Source organism: Dasypus novemcinctus, chromosome 15 (genome assembly GCF_030445035.2).
Source record: "Dasypus novemcinctus isolate mDasNov1 chromosome 15, mDasNov1.1.hap2, whole genome shotgun sequence".
Lineage (NCBI taxonomy): Eukaryota > Metazoa > Chordata > Mammalia > Cingulata > Dasypodidae > Dasypus > Dasypus novemcinctus.
Genome location: NC_080687.1, coordinates 81,922,755 through 81,932,002, shown reverse-complemented (window position 1 = coordinate 81,932,002; position 9,248 = coordinate 81,922,755).

Genomic DNA, 9,248 nt, shown 5'->3' with positions numbered 1-9,248 from the left:
AAAACTAGTGTCTTCAAGGGATCCTATTTACAAGGGTTCACACCCACAAGAATGTGGATTAAGAACATGCCTAATAGCATAATTATAATAACATTGCTTCATCAGTTGTAACAAAAGTAACACATTTATGCAAAGTGTTAATAATAGGGAACACTGCATGTGGAAGTAAAGATATATGGGAATTGTGTACCTTCCACAAGAGTTTTCTGTAAAACAACTTCTTTAATTAAAAAAAAAAATGGAAAAAGAGATTAAGAGCATGTCTAAGCTGGGGAACAAAATTCAATCTACCACAACAATTATTTGTTGAAAGAGAGAAACTATGAACATTACTGTTTTGAGACAACAGAATACATTGAATAAGCATTGATTTGGTAAGAATGCAAAATAACCGAAATAAAACATAATCTCAGATTCTCCTTTTTAGACCCATTCATCAATCTCTTCATCAACATTCATAAAATCATGTTTTATAAACATTGCGTGGGACAATTTTTCATTATTGGGTTCCAGTAGCCATAAATATAGGGTGGCAGCCAAGTCTGATAATTTAGGCATATGTGTAATAAAAGGTTTATTGATAAATTATTGTAAAACATGGTAAAATAATTTTATCTGTGTTTCTAGACTTCATGGCCATGCTGTAGAAAAGTAAAAACTTTCATTGAAAGAAGGAAAATAGATAGGATCATATAAGAATTAAATTAAGATGGTCAAACCATGCCCTTTGGTCATTTGGGGAATAATAATTTAACAGTAATTGTTTCAGCCCTGGAATGAACCAATGCGGCTTGTAAAACTGATAGGTAGAGAATAGCAAGGAAGATTAATATTCAGAAGATCGATGTTACGGGTGCCATGGAACAATACTGATTCATCAGCACCAGAATGCACTACATGATCTGAAGATAGGCTCCAGCATATACAAATAGCTCACATTTATATACACTTTCCAAATTAATTGGCCACCTCTTTTTACATTTGTTTATCTCGACAATCTTATGTAGTAGTATGGGCAGGAGGCTTGATGGTTTTTCTGTAAATAACAAGATGGAGCAGTGAAGAGGCTAATTGGTTGCCTCATTAATGAGAAGCCCTCGAAAGGTTGTTCTTTACACAGTGCCAGCGACATCAGCATCAGTAAGCTAAATAGGGAGGTCTGTAGCAAGTTTTCAGGTGTAAAATCTAGCCAATTGAGTGTCTGCCTCCATTACAACCAGAGTTCAGATTTAATTACCTTTAATCGAAAGAGAGAATCCTATTTGTGCCGTGATGTCGTCCATTTTTTTCCAGGAGAATCTGGGCACTTTTATTTAATCTGTTCAAGCTGCAGTGTGCAAAACACTACGACTTGCCAAGAAAATAAATTTCCACAAATTAAGCATGTATATTTGGAAAGACTATATATACAAATATGAGGAATGTGACGCCATCAGTGGTAAAGTCTGATGAATGGTTCAACAGTCATTATTGTTGGAATTGTTTTTAGCAGCTGTGTGGTCAATCGAGGCCTCACAGATGATAGAAAATTTCAAACTGCCTTTTAGTGTTGTATAGGTGTGACAGATGTTGAATAAATAGTAAGCACAAGCAAATTCATGATCAGATCAGGGAGTAAATGATTTTTGGCTGGTGTGGAATATTCGTTAGGCTAGAAAGAAATGTTTTGTGAGGCTGTGAGAGCATTTGAGAGGAGCAATTTCACTTGATGAAATCTGTATATTAGGCATAATAACCTAGTTCATATGGGCAGACTAGACTGGCAACAAGACAATTATTTTAAAAATTCAGGTGAAACAGACCACATAAAGGAGCAAAAAGTGACAAAGCAAAGGAAGGCCAGATGCTAGGGACTTTAATAAGCTAGGAGTAAGAATGCAGTTTATAGGATCCCAAAACTTGGTGCCTGAGATGACTGTCCTAAAGTCCTCTTCCTTAGAGCTCCTAGATTCTAAAGTATCTTGAATAAATATACATAATATTACCGAATTTTATCTCGATTCTTAGACTATGCTGCAGAAGTGAATTTCAAGAGCACATTAGGTGAGTTAGGCCAGTAATTTATTTCCCATTATAGATGATAGATTCCCCATTATAGATTCCCAGGTTTACTTGCATGGCCTCATGGCATAGGATGGTGGGAGTGGTGCGCAGAGGGCAGGAATGGGTCCAGAGGCAAGAGAGTGCAAGAGTGAGGCTGTTTATTCAGGCCTGGGCCTGGCTTTTTGAACTGTTAATTATTCCACCTCTTTGCTAATGGCAGGGGAGGGGTTCCAGCTGTTTGCTATTTCAATTGATTACCCCACCCATCCAGTCCCCCTGAGAGCCCAATGACAAAGTCCTTAGGGAATATCCAGGGCTTCTCCTGGCTTCCAGAAATCTATGTTCTGTAAGGCAGAATCTTAGTGAGGGTCTTCCAGCAGCCACCTTGGCAGTTATTGATGGCCTCACGGACTCTCTGCCAGGTTCCAGATCTGTCTATTGATTCCCTATCTTCCTAGTCTGCTTCAATAAGCAAAATATACTTTTTCTATAATTAACGTGGAAAGAATTCTGGGAAGGATAAGGTGATTGCATATCAGGTGTTGCCCTACTTCATGAGGAATTGTGCATTTGAAAATAGACTTCCCTATCCACAAACCTTTACAACTTGAAGCAGGGCCCCTAACCACAAGCAAAGAGCAGGTTAGAAAGAATGATACACTGTTTTCACCTAGCATTTTCAAAGAATTGTTTTCATATTCCGTGATTCCTCTTAAGGTCTTCCAGTATTCTTTTCTCATAGCTGTACTTTTATAAATTTTTTTCCTGGCAGTGTAAACAACCTTTTAGTCAGGAAACATTATAAGCTTCCTCTAAGTAAAGCACATATCTTTCTTCTCCATTTCCACTGGGATTTCAGGAATTGCTTTTCTTACTAAGCACAATGCAATGTTGCATTCATTTCTCTCACTCTTCCTTCTCAAATTGAGTTATGAGATGATATTTTTAAAAAATGGGCTTTTAAAAAATAATAAACGTTTTTAAAAGCAGTTTTAGGTTTACAGAAAAATTGCACATAAAATACCACATTCCCAGATATCATCCCCCTCTACACATAGACATACATACAGTCTTCTCTATTTTGACAACTTGCATTAGTTGGTATATTTGCTACAATTGATGAACTGATAATGACACATTACTAGTAAGTAAAGTCTATCTGCAGTTTACATTAGGGCTCACTTTTTTAATTGTACAGTTCTATGGGTTTTTACAAATGCTTAATTTCATGTGTCCATCATGACAGTATCACACAGAATAGCTTTACTCCCCTCTAAATACCCTGTGCTCTACCTATCTATTCTTGTCCTACATTCCACTGAACCCCTGTCAATCACTGATCTTTCTACTGTCTCTATAATTTGGTGTTTTCTATGGTATCATATAGTTGGAGTCATATTGAATCTACCTTTTCAGACTGACTTGTTTCCCTTAAAAATATGTATTTAATATTCCACCATTTTTTGCAGCTTGATAGCTTATTTCTTTTTATTGCCAAATAGTATTCTGTTGTAAGGATGTGCCACAGTGGTTTGATCCACTGACCTATGGGAGAGCATCTTGGTGATTCCAGTTTGGGGCAACTATGAATAAGCCTGCTACAAGCATTCATGTGCAGGTTTTTGTTTTCAACTCTTATAAATTACCTAGGAGAATGATTACTGGATCATATGGTAAGCCTATGTTTAACTTTGTAAGAAACTGAGAGTTATGCAGTAAATTTTCATGTTCTTAATTTCCTTCAAAACATGTACTCTTCCATCTCTTATACCCACACATATCATGTTTTCATCTTTGCTGCAAAATTTTCTTTCCAATCGCTTGATGATATCTGATGATAGTGCAAGAACTCTATTGCTTGGCATATTGCTTCTTTTTTATCTACATAAGCAAAGCATATTTAGATGCTTGATATACATAGAATTTGTTGTTAAGACTGATAAATTTCAGCAGTCAGTGAGATGAGATGGTTGTACTTAATTTAATTATAAAACATACTTAAGGAGAAGCTTTCTAAGTTTTATTGTGCTGAACCACTCTTTATGCCACCAGTTTTACAGTAATGCAACCCTTGCTAAATTTTGCAGACACCACAAAAACCTGTGAATTTCTGTAAATATAACACTCCAATAATTACTTCATGTACAGTACAGACGTCATCATATTCATTTGCCATTTTCATGGTGGCTTGTCCTTTCTACATTTTATTATTCATTTATGATAGCTATTACAGGCCTTTCAGATTCTATCTTGCTCTCCTGAGGAATATTTATGTCTATTATAGGGCTCTTATGAGAAGACCCAAAGATAGTTATTGCAGAAACCCTGCGAAATGCTACATTAGTGCAGAGATCAGCTGGCAGTAAAAGTTCTCAAGTTGTTTCAGAGTCCCCCTTGATGAAGATTAAAGGGCAGGCCACTCCTGGTGAGGTTTCCTTTTCACCCAAGAGAACAAAGTTATTTGTGACATAGAGGTTAGAATGCATAAACTAACACAGTTCTGAAAATGAAAACTCTTTTGGAAAGGTTGCAAGGAAGAAAGCAATAAAAGATTTGGGCATATTTGCAAACAAGTTGGTGAATGCAGTTTATAGCTCTATTACAGAGTTTCACACAGAATGTATTTATGAGGAGATAGGAAATATGGGGACATAGGAGATATGAAAAAGGAATGCAATTTCTCAGTCAGTAGAAAGTGAAAATCTGTCTCATTATCTGAATGACACTCTGATAGTACTTAGAATGTAAGTTCCTAGAAGGAAGGACACTAAGTGTTTTGTTCACTAATGTATTCTAAGCAGATAGAACAGTGCCTGGCACATAATAGGCATTCAATCAATATTTGATGATGAGTGAATGAACTTCTACCATATCTGCTAAAGGTGTTTATTAATTTAACTTAATCATCGTTTCTCTCTGGACAGTATTTTTGGTTTTATTTTTTTGTCTATGATTTAGAATGTTGCTTTACCATATGGGAAAAGTACAAATTTTAGTAAAAGACAAACAACAAATTGCTCAGTCAAAATACCTTCTCACCTCTTATTTAGCCACATTTTCTATCATCTAAAAGCTATTAATTTCTTTTTTGATAATGTTATATTCTTTTCTTTGCTTTCTCCAGAACTCCTCTAAATTATTATGATACAAATATTAAGGAATCAATTTAATTCTAGGGTCTTTGCAAAGTCACTGTTGTTAAACATAATATTCCACGTACCACTAGTCATGCAATGCCACTCTTGCTCAGAGGAAACCAAAGGAGCCAAGAGGTAATAATTGAGGTAGATCTCAATTTTCAGTTCAGTGAAAAGTTTTCTCTGAGTTTGCTTACTTACCACATTCTTCAAAGCATTTATACTGGTGCAATCAGGCCACATCTGGAGAACTGTTTAAGCATTACAATATAAGTAATCTGATGACAGATTTCATAACAAATGTCACATTATTACCAAAAATATTGACTTTACTCACTATTTTAACTTTATCTGATGACTCATAAATTATATACATGGGTACAAAAAAGAAGTGTACAGAAAATAGCACTGCAGATTTTGCAGAGAGAAGTTTTTGTTTGAATTCCAGTCCATCTACTTATACTAGTTGTATAACCTTAGACAATTAATTTTTCTAGCCTCATATTCCTCATGTGATAAATAAAAATAAAACCTGTTATAGGGTTATGGTGAGAAGTAAGTGATATAACTATTTCACACACAAGAGAGTATGGCAGCATTGAGATTTTGTGCTAAAAGCAGTTAGAAATAGTCTGGATTCACAGATATTCATCATTTTTGACAGATACCTTTGGCAGATAATACAATCAAAACTGTGTGGTCTTTGGGGAAACTTCTGAAGAAGATGGTGGAATAGGAGAATCAGGACTCACTTATTCCACCCAATCAGCTATTAAACAGGCAGGAACTGTCTGAAACAATGGTTCTCTGGCTCTAGAGGCCTGAAGAACACTGTATAGAATCCAGAAAAGAATGGGAGGAATAGGCTGATAAAATAAGGTGAAGAGCAGTGAGAAGCTCTGTCTGTATGGCAGCTGCCAGCACCCATGTCCCACTATCACTGCAAGTGCCTTGGGCCCAGTCACTGGCTAGCTGCCACCAATAGAAAGGGACATAAAAATCCTCTTCCCCTGTTCCCAGGATCAGGGGTAGGCACACCAAAACATGATCATGGCTTTGATTAGTGAATTTGAATCTCTAGGTGTTGGCTCTGAGATACTGTTTGAACCAGCCCCTGACAAAGGTGGCTGCAGCCGTTATTTCAACCCCACCCCAGACATGGATGGAAATGGTGGATATTTAAAGATATAGGGCTTCTTCAGGGCTACAGGGAATAGTGGCATCCGCGGGAAAGGCCAGGGAAGCACAACTTCGGGTAGCCATCAAATGAGCTTTTGGTGTCTTTCCAGGGACTTTTGAGCCAGCCTATACCCCTTTCCATATTGACCATATTTGCTTGACCATATTTGCTGAGATATACTGGCTTGGGAAAGTTCTCTCCAAGGAGATCTTCTCCCAGAATTTGCTCTTCAGATAAAACACAACTAGATTCAATGAAAGAAGTCTAGAAAAACTATACAGTCAAAACAAAAACAAACAGAACAGATCAAGATTCCTGGGGAAGGAATAGAGGAAAGGCAGCTTTCTTCTGGAGGTGAAACAATTACACTAAAGATTCTGTCTTTGCAATTGCGTCAATATCCAAGGCTTAAGATATATCTAGGGGATTTGAATCTCTGGACTGACAATATGATAGCCAGGCCCTGAACCTCAACAGACTTCAGCTCCTACACTCTGATTTATTGGACTTACTCCACTCAGCTAACATGGAGTTGAAGAATGTCAACCACCACACCGTGGAGCCTAGAGTGCCTACAACTGAAAATAGGAGGATTGCATCCAATATTCATGTGGAATCTAAACCCCCTCTTGACATAGATGTGGAATGGACTCAACCAAGCCCAGGTCCACGGGAAGGAGGAATACAGTAAGGATCAGAGTGGACTTAATGATATTCTATTCATGAACTATTGTGGTTAATAATTGAGAAAATGTGGCATTGATGTGGAAAAAGTGGCCATGGTGGCTGCTGGGTGTGGGGAATGGGAGGAAGAGAAGAGATGTGGAGGCATTCTCGGGACTTGGAGTTGTCCTGGGTGGTGCTCCAGGGACAATTGCCGGATATTGTATGTCCTCCCATGGCCCACTGGATGGAACGTGGGAAAGTGTGGGCTATGGTGTGGAACACGGGACATGGGGTGCAGTGATGCCTGGAGATGTACTCACCAGACGCAATGGATGTGACATGATGATGGGGGAGAGTGTTACTGTGGGGGGACTAGTGGGGTGGGGGTAGTGGGGACGAATGGGGACCTCATATTTTTTTTAATGTAATATATTTTAAAAATTGAATAAATTGAGTAGAATTTGGAAAAAATAAAATAAAATAAATATATTTCAAGAGTTAAAAAAAATAAAATAAAATTCATATGGAAAATAGTCAAAGCAAGAATGGCCAGAAAATTCTGAAAATTAAAGGTACTGAAGTAGAAGTACAGAGTCCTGTCTGTTTTGGGGATTAAGACACTGAAAAGTTATAATCATTAAAAGAATATGGAAGATTGGTTAAAAAAAATATATCCAAGGCAAGAATCAGATGAAGACAAGCTGAGAAAATCTGATTAGTTAAACACAGGGATAGGATAAGGTGAACCAACCATTAAAGAAGAACATTAACACAAAGCCAATCAGCAACAAAACACTAAATAAAAGGGAGAAACTGACCTTCAGATTAAAGAAGATAATCAGATGCCTAGACATTAGCAAAAAATTACAAGCCATACTAAGAAACAGGAAGATGTGACTCAGTCAAGGGAACAAATTAAAACATCAAAGAGGACACAGAATTTGGAACAACTAATCAAAGATATTCAAACAAATCTAAATCAATGTAAAGAAATGAAGAAAAATATGGTTAGCGAGATAAAGGATATTAAGAAAACACTGGGTGTTCTGAGTATAGCAGGGAGCTATGTAAAATGGCAGCTTCCCATCAAACTGAGGCATACATCAGAGCAACTAAAGATATGGACAAGTCCAGCTGGGTGAGCAAAGAGTGTTTAATAGGGGCTTTACATGGAACCTTGCCCTCAATAGTCGAGAGGGGAGATCCTCTCTCTTGAAAAGTCTGAGCCTGGTCATGGCACAAATCCTCATCTGTGGTGGTAGGCAGAGAGTGTGACACTTCTGAGACTCAAGCTGCACTTGCCACAAAGTAAGAGAGGTATTTTATACCACAGGTCTACATCCAAATAGATAAGACACATGAGGGTGGAGCCTGATTGAAAAGCAACTGAAAACCAAGGACTGGACTTTCACAGTGTTTCTCAGCAGGGCAGAATTTACACATTCACAGTAGAATGAGCATTTGTATTATTTGTCAGTAAGGCTGTAACACCTTTCTATTGACATGAAGACACAGAATAGATTATTCTTAGAGCTTCCTGGGAGAGAAGTCCAGCATACAAATTTTTACTTAGCAGTCGTGAACTCACAGATATTCATTTCTTCTTGCTGTGCAACTATTAAGAATGAAATGCTGACTAAAAGGAGAAAGCAGTAGGAGAGTTGTGGGGAAAATGTAAAGCCATATATGATACACTGGGTGAGCATAAAGAAGAATTTGAAAGTATAAAAGCAAACATTCTCCCTTAACAGAAATTATGGGAATGAAAGGCACAATAGAAGACAAGAAAATGCACTAGATGCATATGACAGTAGATTTGAACAGGCAGAAGAAATAATTGATGAATTAAAAGACAGGACAATCAAAATTTTACAGAGAGATGAACAGATAGAGAAAAGAATGGAAAAAACTGAGCAGTGTTCTCAGGGATTTGAATGATAGCACAAAGCACAAACCTATGCATCAAAAGTATCCCTGAGGAAGAAAAGAAGGGAAAAGGGGTAGAGAGAATATTTCAGGAAATAATGGTGAAAATTAACCAACTCTTATAAATTACATAAATATACATGTCCAAGAAATGCAAGGTACTCCAAATAGATTATATCCTAATAGACCTATTCTGATACACATACTAATCAGAATGTCAAATGTCAAAGATAAAGAGAGAATTCTGAAAGCAGGAAGAGGAAAGCAATTCATCACATATAAGGGAACCACAATAA